Here is an 18,412-nt window from a genome sequence, read left to right as displayed (position 1 = left end):
GGTGTTGTTCCCAACATTGCACATAAAATTTGATGTTATGAAACATTTTGTCACAACTTTTGATAAGGAGTCTTCAGCCTTAAAGTACTTTCGAGACTTTTCCATAAGTTGTCTGAGGCAAAGGTCAAAGCTGGTGTCTTCGTTCAACCACAAATAAACAAAATCCTGGAGTGCACAGAATTCCCCAAGAAGCTCAGGAAGGAAAGGAAAAGCTCGGAGCAGATTTGTCGTAGAGGTTCGGGGTTTCTTGGGCAATCACAAGGCCGGAAATTATGTAGAAGAGGTTGAGGCTTTGGTGAAGAACTATGGCAAAATGGGCAGGTTGTCCCTGAAAGTCCATATCCTTGACGATCATTTTGATAAATTCAAGAAAAACATGAGAGCCTAATCAGAGGAGCAAGGCGAGCTTCCACCAAGATATAATGGACTTTAAATGCCGCTACCAAGGAACATATAACGAAAACATGATGGGAGCCAATATTTGGGGTTGATACGTGAAAGTGATTTACATTACAGTCGCAAATCTCGAAAACTACTCACTTCTAAACATTTTTGCTTATTTTGTATAACTTTAGTATAAATACATGTAAATATATATCATATGTTGTTTTACTCAGACCTTGTGTAAATGAAAATATGCAAATTTGCCTGATTTTACATGGAAAATAGGTTAATTTCTAAATTTCATTATCCAGGTCACAAAAGCAAACTTTGAAGGAAATAATGGCCATTTTCTGTAAAAATGTTCAAATGGTTTACCAAAATCTCTTCTTCTTTGAATCAACTAGGAATAAGAAAATCAATAAGAAATACTGAGATAACTAAGTTTTATAAGTATCAAAATGAAACTTGAAAATATATATTCCTGTATTATTCAACATTATTCTGTACAAAAATGTGGAAACTGTCTGTAAAGATGTTGATACATTTTTACTTAAAGCAAAACTCATTATTATGATTTGATCCCCAATGACATAAAGTGGTATGTCTGTGGTTTTACAGTGTTAGAAACTCTATTTCGTGCTCAATTTGTAACACATGTATTATATAAATTTATGTTTGAAAGCACAGCAGTATAGAAACTTGTTTGTGTTATATAATGAACACAAGTACAAGTATCAAAATAAACATTCTTCCCAAGAACTGCTAGAGAGAATATGGGTCAAGGGTACATCCTCCTATCGGGTATAGAGGAGACCCATATTCTCGAAAATATAATATGGGTAAAAAGACGAACACAATGTATGATGTCAGAACAAAATGACGTCAGATATTCGTTTGGATGTATAATATTTACTGTAATGTTATATATCAGACTGTAATCATATTAGTTAATTATTAAGTAAATTGAGTTACGTTAGTGGTTACCGAACATTAATGCAAAATGGTAAATGTTCTACATACATGAAAGAACCTCAACTATGGATCTGAAGTATATGATAGAATATTCCATATCTGAACGTTATATTACATTTATCTACCGGATACCCAAAAAATAATAACTGTAATAACTGTAGGAAATGCAGTTAATAGATGATAAGTTAGGCTTACTTGATTCTATTATAACTAACTGGTAGGCTTACTGTGTTTGTCTTTATCATACCTAATATGTGAGGCTTAATATACCTGTTTCTGTCATGCCTAACACTATTAGGTTTACTGCGACCTTGTGCTTATTTCTATCACACATAATACGTCAGGCTTACTTCGTGCTCGTTTCTATCACACATAATACGTTTATGTCTCAAACACCAGTTAGGCTAATTCTGACCTTGTTTTTATCACTCCTTACACCAGTTAAACTAACTTTGTGCTTGTTACTATCATACTTGATAAGTAGGCTTAATGTATTTGTTACTAACACACCCAACAGCAGGTAGACTTAATTTATGGTTATATCATTTTCCTTAGTTATTGTGAGTTTTAAAAATGTAGACGTTTTAAGGCTCATCGTTACAAAGTCGTTTTCACATTTCACATGAGGAACAATTTCAAAAAAATACTTATTTTCAATCAAGCTTTAATTGGAATATAGGTTATTTGAAGTTTGAGAAGAATACATTGAGGTCATGAGCTAAACAATCGATCAAGCTAACCTCATTTGTTAATAGTACAAGGGTACATAAGCTAACTGCACTCTGTCCCACGAGGAGAATCAAACCCTGTATTTTAGCTTTGTAAATATCTGAACTTCCCAATAATTCATCGGGAGACACCAAGAAATGTTCAACATTCTCATTACCAACCAAGTGAAACATCAACTGTTTTGCCTTATAGTTTTGTTTGAGTGGAAACTTTCGTCTCACCAATATTAAAGTTAATGAAAACTTTGAAGTACAAACTAGTGGATTTAGTTTGTTAATTTATACCATGAACCTAAGAAATCATCCACTCTAACCCGAGCTTGTTCAAGAAATGTGAACACGTAATTGAATTTCTTAAAAGTACGAGATAGGCCTAGTTGAATAAAGAATTCAAAGATTTATGCTTAACACTCAAATTTAGGCCTAACGTTATACAACGTATCCTTGTGTGAATATGGTCTGTTATTATTTAAAGTAGTCGAATTTTAAACATTTGTTTTTAGCGACACATACATATAAGTTTTCTCTGTCTGTTTATGTAGTCCAAGTGAATTGTTGTTTAGAAATGAAGTATTTTTTAACATTAGTTACTGAGCTGTTCAAGTTTAATTTTAATTTTACTACGGTTCGAAATTGCCTGGTATTCTTCAAATAAAAGAATTAATCTTTGTGGTGAATCAAATATAAGCTGCAAAATAACCGAAGTATAAATGTACACATTTTGAACCGTGTTATCTAAATTAAGTCCATTTGTCATACCACTGTCCCGAACAGTTTTAATATAACTGTTAGTTCTTTAAAAATATAGTTTTTTATCATTTGATTCCAACCAAAACTTTAGGATTAATTATTCCTAGAAATCGAAAGCGATTTGCAATGAAAAGTTTCGCCATCAAAGATGTATCTCACAAAATGATATGAAAATTATTGTACATTGAAATGTAGAGTTTTAACGTATCTTTTGTAGCCTACCGAATTAATTTCATGATTTATTGTATTGGAGCTTTTAGCCATTTTGAAACTCTACCGTTATATATATATGTCTGTGAGAGATCGAGGTGCGATCGAAGTTTCACTCGATGATACTTAGGTGTTAATACTCATTAAAAGTTAGATTTCAGAAGTAGTCAGAAAAATTATTTAAGAGACACGATAAAACTATGAAACAATAATATTTTTTAAGAAACCGTACTTCATATAACTCGGATATTTATTGTAATTATGTTTATTTTAATGGCGGTTCTCTAAATGAATTTATATTCGTAAATTTTTCTAGTGGTCATAAAAGTAATTTAATTTAACTGAACTTTAAAATATTTTTAAATTTTCAAATTGCACTTTCTTCACTTGTCTATATTGTTAAGTTACAAAGCTACACAATGGGTTTTCTGTGCTCTGCCACTGCGAGGATCGAAACCAGCTTTTGTCTATATAAGCACTAAAACTTACCGCTGAGTCACTGGGGAGGGGGTAGTTGATAACTTTATTCTGTTTACAAACTCTCTCTACTTGCCGTAGTTGGAGAATGAATATTTATTATGGTATAAGCACCTTCTTCAAAATGGTAAATCATTATTATAATTAAGTTACTAGTTATCAGACATTAATGTTAGACCTATCACGGTTTTAACACTGCATTCTGTACGTAGTTCCTTAAGGATTTTCACAAATTACAAGAACTTATGTAATATTATCTCAACCACACTGTTGTCTCTGTTACCATTACCGAGAACGTGACGCGTTTCACTCATTAGAGGTCATGAGACCAGCTGGTACAAAAGAAACACAGTAGTGGTTGTAATGCTTCAGATGGTAGATGTGTGTGTATGTTCAGAGCAGCGCAGTTCTTCAAATGGCAGATATGTATGTATAAGCCGTTTGTTACAACAACTTAGTTGTTATGGTGTGAATGTCTTATTTTGAAGATGTATGGATACGGTGAACATAGTGTTGTTGGAATACTGTTAGTATAAATAGTTTTAAGTATTGAGAATCGTTAAGGGATTAAACGTAGTATGTAATGTGTGCTCGTTGTAGTGTAATGTGACAGTGAGAAGATATGTATGTTTTCATAGCAGTGTAGCTGTTAGAGATAGGGCCGTATAATGATCACAGTGTTCATGTAAAAGGAATGAAGGTTTAAATAAATAAATAATAAAAGTACTAGATATATATATTGTAATTCTGTGTAGTTTAGGCCTAGAAAGAGCCAAATAAATGTAAATAATTCAGTTTAACTTGGAATATTTTAAACTCAAAATTACTGTCATACTTTTCTTCTTTTCCATCACTGCTGCATATGATGTCATATTACACCGGAAAAAATATAAGTTTATTCCAGGTTAGACGTGTTTCAATAAATATTTGTGCTGTAACAATTATTCTAGCATTGTATTTTGGTTAATTGTATATAGATGCTTTACCGGTTTAATCAGAAAGACAATGAAACCTATAATTTAACTACAAACAGGACTCTGTAAAACGGAAAGTTTTACTCTTATCAGTGTAACTGAGTACTAACACGCTAGGCCTAAGCTTAATTTCAAAACCCAACGCTATAACTTTAATTTGGGATTAGAAATGGTTATAAATAGTTTTGTATATAATGAAATTAAATTAAAATAACATAGCATTAAATATTGTTACTTAGGATAGTTATATTTTCATGTAAGTAGGTGGAGAATGAACCAGAATTGCGTCTAATAATTTGATCACAGACAGCGATCATCCATCCACTATATCTTCATGACTTCCTAGTCAGTGATGCTTGAACTATTTCTACAACACGGGAATATTTTAAATATCTTATTTGCAGACCATTTATGGAAGAAGTAGGCCACGTTTTTGTTACTGCGTTTTTTTTTGTCTTTTACGTGTGTACAAAATTAGTATACTATTGCTATTAGATATAGAATATTTCACGAAATATCTTTCTTACTGCATTTGTTACAATTATTTTTAGGTATATTGAAAATAAGTGACACGCTATGTTTGTCTTTTCACCTATATTATATTAATAAGAATATGGGGTCCTTTTATACCCGTTAGGAGGATGTACCCTTGACCTATATTCTCTAGAGCTGTTCTTGGAAGTATTGTTTATATTGATTTTTGTGCATATGTTCATTATATGACACAAGAAAGTTTCTATACCGCTGTGTTTCATGAACGCAAATCCAGAATTTAAGACATTTTACTGGTGGCTGCTGTAATGCGTTGTCGTCTTTGCTCTGAATAGACTGGTTCTAAAATTATTCTATTTCTTCAGGTTGGTAGTCACACCAACATCACTGACACTTGTTTTAAACGTTTTGAATCGTTGTGTTAATAAATTTTATAATACATTCGTGTTGAATTTAAAAACTTATTTATATGTAGCTATGTTAAGGATTCACGCCAGCTTTACCCAATATTCCGTTGAGAGATTAGAAGGAATGTAGGTAGTCAACACAACCTACCGGCAATTCTTGAACTACTGTAACGTAATTATTTCAATATTTGTGTTTGACCTTTACACTTATAACACAAAACGGCCTTAAATGGGAAGTGTTATTGTTTTTTGAGTAATGCATGAAGCATGCACTTTCAGAATCACAATTCGTCACACTAACAACTGGACCACGTCCTTAACATGTATGATAAATGTTATACGTTAGAAGAACATTCTATTGGATAGAAACATAAGGTACTTGTATATTGTTATTTTTGTAGTTTTTATTTCTAAGTTAACATTAATACTTGTTACTGATGACAACACAAGATATGAGATTTGAAATTTTGTATCGCAATATTATTGATTTAGGTAAAATGTAATGTTTTTGTTATTGAGAGCCCGAGATTATATTTTATACAAACATCAAAATCATGTAACTATTGACAAAAATGATTAAACCGGTAGCTAGGAAACAGTCAGTATTTAGTTGGTTTCGAGCTTTTTGTTTATTTGTTTTTGAATTTCACGCAAAGCTACACGAGGGATATTTAGTAGTGTAAGGCAGTTAGTCATCACCATCCACCGCCAACTCTTGGGATACTCTCTTACCAACGAATAGTGGGATTGACCGTCACAATATAACACCCCCCATGGCTGAAAGGGCGACCATGTTTGGTGCGACGGGTATTCAAACCCGCGACCCTCAGATTACCAGTTGAACGCCTTAATCCACCTGGCCGTACTACGCTAGTTTCGAGCTTCTTGATATTATTAAACCTTTTAACACAGCGTCATCTGAAGGGGAAAAGTTTTATTTATCGTACAGAACACATTATATTAAAGTAACATTCGTAAACATTCACTAAAACTACTTTATTTTTAAGGTAAAATATCCACTTAATTACACACAGAGAAAAAATAAAACATGTTAAGAATATCTGTTTCTTGTCTGCCTGTCACGATATGTGACGTAAAATATAATTTCGCATAATATATTTATATTTTATTTTTTATTTATTGACCAATAATAAACTTCACAGGTTTTATTTTCATCTCGCTTGACTTTAGTGTACTGTGTTTACTTTTCCACTCATACCAGGTAACCCCGGTTGTATCTACCTTATCTTCTCTGTAATACAAGCCGTTCAGGTTGGAAGCATGGCATGAATTATACCACCATCCACCTTTGTAACTTTGAGCACAACTACCGCTGTATTTATCGTTGTCTTTATCCTTGGTACTGAACATCATGTTGTTGTGGGAAGCGAGAGAATTTCCTGAAATAATGTTGAACTAATTAATAAATATTATATAAACAACTAATAAAGGTAGTTATATACTGAAATAAAGTTTAAACTCACCCACGTCACCCTTGTACGTTTGTAACTCATTTTATAGAGTTCTCTTTCACTTCGTACCAAGAACTCGTCATGCTCTGCATATCTTCGACTTCCTTCAAAGTCTTCCAGATCAACACGGAGCACCATATTGTCTTGATTGGTCAACGAGAAAATGACGTCATTGCCTGGAACAGAAGCAGCGTATAATAAATAAATGTTTTATAAGATAATAAATAATTAGTTCCATCAAATAATATTAAATAACATAAAAAGAAATAAGTAATTGATCACTGTCAGATAAATATATAAAGTTGTACCTAACCAAAACTCCTGGGTTAAATTTCCAAAACCATTTTTGTATTCCACCCACGATCTGTAAAATTTTCAGCTGGTTTCCAAAATCTCCTCTTCTTTGGATCAACTAGAAATAAGAAAATCAATAAGAAATACTGAGATAACTATGTTTTATAATTATCAAAATGAAACTTAAAATATATATTCCTGTATCATTCAACATCATTCTGTACAAGATATGTGGAAACTGTTTGTAAAATATTGATTGGTCTTTTAATTAAAACAAAACTCATTCGTATGGATTGGCCCCACTGGCACAACGGGATGTCTGAGGACTCTCACTGTTACAAACCATGTTTTGATAACCGTTTTGTCAGAGCACAAATAGCCCATTGTATAGCTTTGTGCTTAATTCGATACAAGCGTATTATCTAAATTAATGTTTGAAAGACGATTTTAGAATAACAAGTAATATGCTTTCAACTTATCAAGAAACTTAAAATAATCTATAACATGAACTACAGAGTAGATTTATCTGTGGTATTAAACACTATTATATGTTTATCATCATGTAGAAAGTGATAGGTTTAACGTACATACACATTCTGATATATATATATATATACAAATAAACTAGAACGAAATGATTACGAAGTAAAAACACGTCTTCTAAGCTGTTTATTTAAATATGATAAAACAACATATATTAATGAACGAAATCAGTGAACAAATATGATAAACATTTAAAAGTAAAACGTTACATGTTCTTAACAAATTTTTTTAATGTGGGTTCCGTTCTGAAACTTATTTTGCAGTTCTCTAAATAACTGAATTTATATAACAAGTCAGTTTATTCTTCTATGGAAATAATGGTAAACTTTGAACTAAATTTTTCACGAAAACATCCACTAACTGATAATTAACTGAAGCTACACCACAAAAGGAAGTTTAGTTCACCTACCGTCCACCCTCCTCCTGATGTCTCCATATCACAGTATACAGAAATCGACTGGTTCATAAATCGTGGCTGGATCTTGTAGACACCACTGGTTCGGTTTAGTTTTTGTTTGTAAATACTGGCACAGTCTTCTGGTAGAGGTGGCTTTTGTTCCGTCGTCTGTGTCACACAAAGATATTGTTCAAAGGATCGGTTTTGTTTGTCATTAACAAGCGGTGGAAATGTTCGTTTAAGTGTGGTTGTAGAAAACACATCTAAAGAGTAACGGATAAAAACTCTGATGTGAAAACTTCACAGAAAACTACTAGAACATAGAGTGTTACTAACACTAACATTGTAACTTGACAAATAGTTATATTTAAATGTTACTTTAATTTATGTTCAAGGTTTACGTTAACTAAACTACTTCAAGTAAAATATATTACCTTCTAAAGTAGAAATTCTCTCTCTAGCCAGATCTACTAATTCTGTAACGGAGTCCACTATTCCTTTCAGTGACCCGACAGTATTACAAGCTGTCTGATGATGGACATCAGACTGGGTCAACACGAAGAAACACAAAATAATTAATATCTTCACAGTGTTGTACATTGTTAAATGGTTAATAACACAGAACTGTTTCCTTATAGACTGAAGATGTGAATCTTTCATCAGTGGTTTTATAGCTGTATTAAACAGGATATCCAAAAAGGGGTTTCTTTAAATCATTGAGAGTTAGAACTGTGTTAGTAACTGTATCTGATATTTTTCACACTGAGTCCAAGAAATGTTTATAGTTTTCTAAATATGGCTCTAGTCAACATCTAAATTTTCCGCTTCTTTTTATAAACACTGAAGTTATTATTACTGTAAGAGTTGTTGTCTACAGTTAATAATTTTAATGTTAATATTAAACATGACTTGTTAAATTTTAAACATATTTATAGACCGTAAAGTATTCATTTTTACAAGAATAGATCACAAACATTGTACAACAGGTTTTTCAAACAGAAAAATACCTTGTTAAAAATTATTTTATCATTATCAATTTAAATTTAAAGCCTAAATGAATAAGTTATTAAATTAAAATTATATTTTTAACTTTAATGATATAATTACTGTAATACAATATAAATTACACACACTACAGACAATACTGTTTTAAAGGTATGTAGAGAAACATTCTAAACATTCTAACACAAATAAACGTTTAACAAATGAACACTAATAATCTACAAAACTTTCTCTGTCTATTAATTAGAATACAATTTTTAATGAAATATTTATATGTTAGTTGTTATTTATTGACCAATAATAAACTTCACATATTTTATTGTAATCTCACTTGTTTTTAGTGTGTTCTGTTTATTTTTCCAGTGATACTAGGTGATAACAATGTTGTCTATCTTATCTTCTATGTGATACAAACCATTAAAGTTAGGTCGATGACATGATTTATACAACCTTTGTAGGTTTGAACACAACTGTAACTGTTTTTATCGTTGTCTTTATACTTGGTATTGAACATCATATGGTTGTGACTAGTAGCAAGTAAAGTTTCTAAAATAATAATAAAATAATTCTTATAATTAACCAATAACACAAAAACATCTAAGGTAGGATAGTATCTACTGAAATAAAGTTTCATTTACTTGATTGTTTCCTAACCCTAACAAAGGTTGTAACACTGTTAAATAAAATATTTCTGTAATATTTTAAATTAATATTAAATAAAACGTTAATAATTATATACAGGACAATATTATGTGACGTAACAATTAAATGGAAGGAAATAACTGGCAAACCGGTTTTGAGACGTTACTTGTAGTATTTTAATTTCATTGGTAAAATATCAAACGTTTTTCAAGACTAAATCACCTACTTATATCTAAACATCGCTAACTTACTTATATCAACAATAAAGAAAACTTGTTAATGTAAACAAAAGTTTAACGTTGCGAGCGCCACCTTTGTTAATGACGTATTTTGTGATCAGTTGTACGCAATTGTCCTTACTGTAACGAAAACTGTGTCCACCACAAACCACCAGGTGGTAAGCGTTTCTTGCCATGCATTAATTTATAATACATCAAATAATTTTAGGGTACTGTGTATTTTATCATGTATTTGTATTTCACATTCATGTTTAGATGTTTTTAACTTTGTGAAAATGTGTAACAAATTTACTTTAACATGTAAACACGGTATCTGTGTATTTACATGAGTTATTGTATAATCTAATTAAGTAATTGACCTTTAATTAGTTAGTATATCATTTGCATGTACATATTAATTATATATGAGGTAATACTTCCACCTTCATAGTGCCATACTAACTGGTGATGCCAGTTGGACTAGTGTGAGACTGTTATGAACGTTAGTGACCTGTTTGATTTTGTTGTGTGAGTGAAACACGTGTGAAACAAGTTTGGATGTCTCAATGACTGAAGGAAAACTATCACGAGTGTAAGAGTTGTGAGCTTTTATGAGCTTCAGTGTGATTGATGTGAGACATTATGGGTGTCATTGTCGTTTCTGAGAGATCAACATGGATGTAAGTGTGACTGGTAAGAGACTCTTATGGAAGTCAATATGACTGAACCTTAATAATGTTATATTTTTATTTCTTACATTAATTTACAATGTTTCTATACTGAAATTGTATTCATGAATTAAACATGAAAACCAAATATTTTAATGTAACGGAACTTGAAAGAATTTTTGTTAGTTTTCAATGTTGTTATTTATGTCTAGACACTAACACATTCAACAGACAATGTTTAGAAGACATAAAAACGCGTATAGAAAACTGCACGTGTGTAACTAAATGTGATGTGTGTTCATAACGTGTCTACATTTGTTAAATAACTATTTTATAAGTCAACAGTTATTGTAATACAGTCTAGCTGAACATCTGTTGGTACGGTGTAATTTCAATCTGTTTCTTCTGCTAACAATGTACTACAAGCGACAGTCGTTAGTATCAACATAAAACTAACAGAATGTATAATAAAGTTCTCCTTTTTTTTGGCTGTTGTCTGTGGATCTCATTAGTTATACCTTAAATTCCTTCACTCGGTTACTTTATGGTAAGTACTAACAAAAAGTCTGTTGTTCTATAAATGGCTTATGTAGCAAAAATACTTTAGAACAAATGTTCATTAGACAGATTTGTAACTACACTTAGGACAACTGTTAATTAGATGCATTTGTAACCATACTTAGAACAATTATTGATTTGATGAATTTGTAATAATTTTTTAGAATATTGTTGATTAGATACGTTTGTAACCACACTTCGAACAGTTTTTGATGAGATAGATTTGTAACAATATGTAGAAGAAATATTTCCATATTTAACAATCTGGCACGCATAATAGACATAATTCACATGGTATATATAGTAAAACGTGTACAAGCCGGAAATATTAAAATTTTGCAACATTATCGTAATATTTCTGTTACAAAAGGCCCTCTATGTGGCGGAAACTACGTAACGTGAACAGAAAATTATTTTCACGTACCTCATTTATCAACAAGTGCGATTAGAACCTGAGTAAAGGCGGAAAAATGTTTTTGATTAAATATTAATTTTTTATTTAATTTATAATTTCTTTAAATATTAATAAATTCTTTTATAATTAATATTTTTTTTAAAATATTAATAAATTCTCAGACATTTTGTTACAGTAAGCATTGGTTAAATATATCCTGTTCTTTCTTCTGTCGTCTTTTTTCTGAAGTTAAGTTGGATTCATGATTTTTAGAAACATATTTGTCTTTTAAGTGCATAATTCTACTCTTTAAATAATTCTCACGAAAAAATAAATTTCTATCTTCTCAATTTTAAAATTTAGGAAAAATTTACCAAATGTCATAGGTAAAAGTGAAAATCCGCGCTGTTTCTAAAATTTAAGGAAGAATAAACTTCCTGTGGAATGGAATGCGAATAATAAAGCGTGTATGACATGTACTATATTCGAGGAATATTTAAAAAAAAATAAACAAAAGAATAGAACAAGAAAATAGGAATATTATACTTTTCTTAGGTAATGCAACTTGTCACCCAAAAGTTCAACTTTCAAATGTTTCTTTAGTCTTACTACCTCCATGTACAACATCAGTTCTATAGCCACTATATAATGGAATTATACAGTGTATAAAATAGAAATAGAAAAAATTGATGCTTCATGAACGACTGTAAGAAAGCATTTAAAATGACCATGACCTGTTAGATGCAATTGCATTTTTAAGTAATTCAATCAAATGTGTAAAAGATGGATGTGTAATAAAGTGCTTTCGAAACTGGATTTATTCTTGATAATGGCGTAGATTGTGTAGAAGTTGTTTATTATGACGATTCTAGTGAAAACCAAACTCTGATCGAGAAGATTGATGTAGATGATTCTGTAAGCGTGGAAAGTTTTGTGAACGTTGACAAGAATATTTTAACAGAAATTGATGAAATTGATTCAAAATCTTTAAAAGAACCGCAAGATGTTAACAATGTGAGAAATTCAGGAGATGAACAAAATGTAAAAGGAAATAAAAATAAGTGTTAAGTTATATAAACGCTATCAAATTGTATGGAAAAATGAAGGGGAAAAACGAGCTTTGTGAAAATACGGTAGAACTGGCGTTGTCTATTAACCACATGAGAAAGCCCATTAAAAAACGAAACAGTATAAATTAGACACTTTTTTCAAATAAATGTGATTATGATTTCGTGTACTTCTGTATATTTTGAATGTCTATTTTTGTTCTTATTTTAATAAATATAGCATAAACAGTATAATAACTTTCAGTGATATCGAGGAAACCCACTTGTAGAGAAAATTATATGTGTAAAAACGACTCGTCTGGGTTGAGAAAAAAATATTTTAACTCCTCTACGTAAAACTCAAACGAACCGTTTTTACATAGTATAATAACTTTGTTCACAAACATCTTACTTCTCTTCATTATGTATAATTAAGGAAATGTATATTCACTGTCTAAGCCGGAAAACCTGCTTAAGCCGAAAATTTTACTCGGTTCGGTACGATTCCGCATTATACAGTTTTACTGCAATTATTAAATTTATGTTCGCGGTTCAAACTGGATATTTTCGAAATTAACACTTATTCTTATTAATAACCGTAATGTGTTGTTAATAACTGTCATGTTTTTACAGTGTACAGTTCTTGTTTATTGTAGAAGATGTTATTAGTTTCCAAGTAATGTAACAGTCTGTTGGATGGGACTTTGACCATGACTTTACCTAAGTTGTACAGAAGACTTATAGGTATATAGCTATTTGATTGGCTGACGTCCGTGTCTTTTTTTTTTTTTTTTTTTTTACTTTTTTTGTAGTGGTTTTTCAAATCAACGGACAGTGTCCGCAAGAGAAGTTTTTAATGTTATGTTATTCTTCTGGTGTTTTAAGGATGATTTTTATTTCTGTTAGATATAAGGCACGTATAATGATCACAGTGCTCATGTAATGGGAATGAAAGGTTAAATAAATAATAATAATAAATAATAAAGTACTGACATATATATTGTAATTCTGGATAGTTTAGGCCTAAGAAGAGCCACATAAATGTAAATAATTCAGTTTTTAAATTGAAATATTTTAATATAAAATGACTATCATACTTTTCTTCTTCTCCGTTACTGCTGTATATGGTGACATATTACACTGGAAAAAATGTTTTGTTTTCAGGGTTAGTCATGTTTCAATAATTATTTATTGTGTAATAATTATTCTAACATTGTATTATCTTTAATTTTATGTAGATGCTTTACCGTTTTAATCACATAAGACAGTAAAACCTATAATTTAACTACAAATGGGACTCTGTAGAACTGAAAGTTTTATACTTATTTGTGTTAACTGAATACTAACGCACTAGGCCAAAGCTTAATTACAAAACTTAACTTTAATTTGGAATTAGAAATGGATATAAATACTTTTGGATATAATAACATTAAATATTGTTACTGAGGATAGGTATATTTTCATGCAAGAAGATAAAGAATGAGCCAGAATTGCGTCAAAGAATTTGATCACAGACAGCGATCATCCATGCACAATATTTTCAAGACTTCCAAGACCACGACCTCAAATGAGTGAAGCTTGAATTATGTCTACGACCCAGGGAATATTTTAAATATTTCATTTCCATACCGTTTATGAAAGAAGTGGACTACGATTCTATTACTGCGTTTTTTATTTTTTAAATTACTATACTATAGCTATTAGATATAGAATATTTTACGAGATATCTCACTTATTGCATTTGTTACAGTTATTATTTTCAGGTACATTCAAGATAATTGTAATATGACTTTCAGATATAGAATATTCTACGATTTTTTTTAGTACTATTCATTAAGGTTCTTTCAGATATATAGAATATTTACTATTTTACATTAATGTTCGGTAACCACTTACGGAACTTAGTTTACTTTAAGAACTAGCCAATATGGTTACAGTCTGGATATATACCATTACCAAATATTTTGTACATCGAAATGATTACCTGACGCTAGTACAGCGGTAAGTCTACGGATTTATAACGCTAATATCAGTGGTTCGATTCCTCTCGGTGAGCGCAGTAGATAACCTGATCGCTTTGCTATAAGAAAAACACACACCCAACCAATCGGTGGATGTGTTCGTTCAAGTGTGGTTGTAGAAAACACATCTAACTAAAAATTTTAACATGAAAACCGAAAAGTAGTTGAACATAGAGTATTACCAACTATAACATTTAGGTTTAACGTTCTAACGTAGCATGTAGTTACATTTAAATGTTACTTTATTCGATGTTCAAGTTGTCAGTAAACTGTAATACTTCAAGTAAAATATATTACCTTCTATAGTAGAAAACCTCTCTCTAGCCAGATCTACTAATTCTGTAACGGAGTCCACTATTCCTTTCAGTGACCCAATAGTATTACAAGTTGGGTGATGATGGACATCAGCGTGGGCCAACACGAAGAAATACAATATATTTATCATCTTATAGGCTGAAAGAGCGAGCATGTTTGGCGCGACGGGGATGCTAACCCGCGACCCTCAGATTACGAGTCGCACGCCTTAACACGCTTGGCCATGCCAGGCCGGACGGTAGGTGAACTAAACTTTGTTTCGTAATGTAGCTTTAGTTAATCCTCAGTCAATGGCTGTTATCGTGAAACATTTAATGAAGAGTTAGCCACTATTTTCATAGAAGAAAAACTACTTTGTTCCACGAACTCAGTTATGTAGAATAATTGGAAAATAAGTTTCAGAACGAGCCCAGGTTTAAAATTAAAAATAGTAAACTTTGTTAAGAACATATAACGTTTTTTATTAATTGTTTCATGATATTTCTTCACTTATTCTGTTTATTAAAATATACTAATCATCACTTTTAAATATACAGCTTATAAGACTTTTTTACTTATTCGTTTTAGTTTGTTTTTATATATGCATCAAAATGTTAATCTGTGTTCAACCTGACACTTTTTACATGATGATAAACATATATCAGTGTTCAATAACACATAGGAATCAACTTTTTAGTTTATACCATAAATTGCTTCAAGTTTCTTGAGGAATTACAAGCATATTACTTCTTAGTCTAGAATCGTTTTTCGAACAAAAATTTGGATATTACGTTTCTCACGAATTAAGCACAATGTCACATAAAGGGGGGATCTGTGTTCTGACAGTCATGGGTATCGAAACATGATTTGTAGCATGGCGAGATCGAAGACATACCGCTGTGCCACTTGGTGCCAAATTAGTGAGATTGGTTTTAGTTTAAAAAAGTATGAATTTCTTAAGACAGTTTCCACATATTTTGTACAGAATAATGTTGAATAATACAGGAATATATATTTTAAAGTTTTATTTTGATACTATAAAACTTAGTTATCTTAGTATTTCTTATTTATTTTCTTATTTCTAGTTGATCCAAAGAAGAGGAGTTTTAGAAAAACAGTTGAAAAGTTTTATAGATCTGAAAGACTTTGACAGAAGTCAAAGATATGCAGAGTATGACGAGTTATTGGTGGGCCTGGCATGGCCTAGCGCGTTAAGGCGTGCGCTTCGTAATCTGAGGGTCGCGGATTCGCGCCCGAGTCGCGCCAAATATGCGCGCCCTCCCATCCGTTAGCCCTCGAGTTGCTTTGTGCGAAATTCCAAAACAGTTCTTGGTACGAAGTGAAAGAGAACTCTATAAAATGAGTTACAAAACGTACAAGGGTGAAGCGGGTGAGCTTAAACTTTATTCCAGTACAGAACATCCTACATTATCTGTTTATATATTAATTATTTGAACATTATTGAACATAACAACATGATGTTCAGTACCAAGGATAAATACAACTATAAAAACACTGGTATTTGTGCTCAAAGCTAAATTGTTTTGAATTTCGCGCAAAGCTACTCGAGGGCTATCTGCGCTAGCCGTCCCTAATTTAGCAGTGTAAGACTAGAGGGAAGGCAGTTAGTCATCACCACCCACCGCCAACTCTTGGGCTACTCTTTTACCAACGAATAGTGGGATTGACTGTCACATTATAACGCTCCCACGGCTGAAAGGGCGAGCATGTCGGGGCCGTGCTCAAAGCTACAAAGGTGGTACAATAATTGTATTTTACGTCATCTGTCATGATAGACAGACAAGATGGACATATATTCTTTACGTTTTTTATTTTTTCTCAGTGTGTAATTATATTTAAATGGATATTTTACCATAAAGAAATAAAGTAATTTTGATGAAAGTTTACGACTGTTACTTTAATCTAATATTCGTATTATAATTAAATTGTTTATCTAAAAATTTTTATTGTCTACAAATACTTTAAGAGAAATGTGTTTAATAACCATATAATTTATATATAACATATTGTCTTCTGTTTCTGTTTAGTTTGAATAATCAATAAAACTTTTCCTTGCGCTGTGTTAAAAGGTTTAATAATGTTCCAATCAACTGAATACTGACTGTTTCTTAGCTGCCAGATTAATTTTTTGTGTGAATATTTACATGATTTTAATATTTCTATAAAACATAATCTTGGACCTTCAATAATAAGAAAGTTTTTTTCATATTTCTCTAAAAATTACATCTTTACTTAAATCAATAATATTGCAATACAGAGTTTCAAATTTCATATATTGTGTTATTAGTAAACGATTACAATATGTACCAAAATTTTTACTTTTTCTTATTTCTTGGCACGAAGTGTTATTTCCCAATTGCTTATGCCTAAAGTAAAATGGAAAAAGACTTATTTGTTTTTCAAACTTTGCTCTTTTGACCTGGGTAATGAAATTTTCAAATTCAGTGCTGAGTAGCTGATTGAAAATTTTCTCGAACTTACAAGAATTTTCAAGAACTTCTAGATTATTGTAGAACTTACAATAATTTTCTAGAATGTTGTAGAACTTACGACAATTTCCAAGAACCTTTTAGAATTTTCTAGAACTTTCCATAGTATCATGTATTTAGGGGCTCACCACTCACCACTTCAGTTTAGTTCTAGCTGCCTAAGTGAACACATAGAACCTATCTGATTTTATCAAAGATGGCATCAAGAAGCTGCAAGCATCCTCCAGACACATTCTGCTATGTATGTGGCTAATTTATCAAGACAAGAGCGAAAATGTACTCTGTGATAGCATCTACTGAAATGTGTGTAGCCTACAAGGTACATTTTGGCATGCCTGTCAAGCCAAACCCTAGGCACTTCATTTTACCTGCGAGCGCTGCAAAAAAAACTCTAGAAGGTAAGACGGACAATTTTTGCTTGCTTGAATATTAAGATTTTATATTATTTAATTTTTAGATCTTTTAAAATTTAAATATCTTTTGAAGCACCTCAAATAGGAACTAAACAGCGTAAACACCTTGCTAGAAGCCTTGCAGTATGATGTGTATGGCTGAGAGGTTATCGGATATTTAAAAATGGTGGCACTCCTGATGTGTCTCCAAGGAGGCTTTATCAAGTTTCCTTGTTGTCTTTGCCTTTGGGACAATAGCAACACCGCAGTGCACTACAACAGGAAGCACTGGCCACACTTGACCGAGTTCTCTGTGGGGAGGCACAAAGTCAAGTGTGAACCACTAATGGGTCACCAGAAGGTGTTGTTCCCACCATTGAACATAAAATTGGATCTTATGAAACAATTTGTCACAGCTCTTGATAAGGAATCTGAATCCTTCACGTATCTTCGAGACTTCTTTCCTAAGCTGTCTGATGCAAAGATCAAAGCTGGTATCTTCGTTGGACCACAAATAAAGAGGATCCTGGAGTGCACAGAACTCCCCAAGAAGCTCAGTGGGAAGGA

The 18,412-nt window shown here is 31.6% G+C and overlaps 2 long non-coding RNA genes and 1 pseudogene across 4 annotated transcripts; 2 read left to right on the top strand and 1 right to left on the bottom strand.

Moving 5' to 3' along the window:
- The first annotated feature begins 3,861 nt into the window (after positions 1–3,861).
- LOC143238858 (uncharacterized) lies at positions 3,862–6,795 on the top strand. Its single transcript, XR_013020807.1, has 2 exons — positions 3,862–3,947; positions 6,617–6,795. It is a non-coding gene; the product is annotated as an uncharacterized LOC143238858 (long non-coding RNA).
- On the bottom strand, positions 6,512–9,074 carry LOC143238857 (techylectin-5B-like; annotated as a pseudogene). Its single transcript, XR_013020806.1, has 5 exons — positions 8,535–9,074; positions 8,113–8,363; positions 7,175–7,278; positions 6,879–7,042; positions 6,512–6,794 (listed from the first exon to the last, which is right to left on the bottom strand). The product of XR_013020806.1 is annotated as a techylectin-5B-like (transcript).
- An 878-nt stretch (positions 9,075–9,952) lies between these two features.
- LOC143238859 (uncharacterized) lies at positions 9,953–16,833 on the top strand. Of its 2 annotated transcripts, none has more exons than XR_013020808.1 (3): positions 9,953–10,141; positions 15,017–15,202; positions 16,029–16,833. It is a non-coding gene; the product is annotated as an uncharacterized LOC143238859 (long non-coding RNA). The 2 variants fall into 2 exon arrangements; XR_013020809.1 differs by lacking the exon at positions 9,953–10,141 and adding an exon at positions 10,184–10,655.
- The last annotated feature ends 1,579 nt before the right edge of the window (positions 16,834–18,412 follow it).

Source organism: Tachypleus tridentatus, chromosome 13 (genome assembly GCF_004210375.1).
Source record: "Tachypleus tridentatus isolate NWPU-2018 chromosome 13, ASM421037v1, whole genome shotgun sequence".
Lineage (NCBI taxonomy): Eukaryota > Metazoa > Arthropoda > Merostomata > Xiphosura > Limulidae > Tachypleus > Tachypleus tridentatus.
Note: the sequence above shows the minus strand (reverse complement) of the source record. Positions and strands in the feature narration are given on the sequence as shown.